The following is a 595-nucleotide window of genomic DNA, read 5'->3' as shown; positions in this document are numbered from 1 at the left end:
TTTAAGCAATAATACTTTTGCAATCCGTACATCCAATACAGAGATTTTTCACCGAATGGAAATGTGGGTAAAACAGGAGGCTTTAGCATCGCCTTAAGGAAGTTAAGGAAACGGTATATACCAATAGGCCTGTTCTTTTTGGCTGAACTTTTGCACTAGTTCATCTTTCTTCCTCTTCTTTCCTCCCGGATAGATGAAACAACCTGACTTTGCGCGGACGTAGCTCGTCGGTCACGGGCTGCGGCCAGGGTCGCAAAGAGGCTCGGCCAGGAGGAGAGAGACAAGGCGGTAATATCGCAATGAAACGCGGCTTGGATCGATGTAAAAGAAAGATATATATCTGCCGTATTTATGTACAGAGTAGGAATGCGTGTATGTGTATGTGTATGTGTGTCGTGTTTACAAAGGCGGTGTCGTTGTGCGTGTACGGTGTGTGTGTGTGTGTAATGCGAGTGTGTATGTGCGGCGGGCACGATTCGCCGTGCGAAAAAACAGGCCTATTGACGTTTCGAGGATAGTAAAAAACCAGTTTGTTCATAGATGGAATCAGATTTGTAGATTGTTAAACAAAATTTTATGCAAAGCTAAATGATTG

This window comes from Trachymyrmex cornetzi, unplaced genomic scaffold (assembly GCF_001594075.2).
Source record: "Trachymyrmex cornetzi isolate Tcor2-1 unplaced genomic scaffold, Tcor1.1 scaffold521, whole genome shotgun sequence".
Lineage (NCBI taxonomy): Eukaryota > Metazoa > Arthropoda > Insecta > Hymenoptera > Formicidae > Trachymyrmex > Trachymyrmex cornetzi.
Note: the sequence above shows the minus strand (reverse complement) of the source record.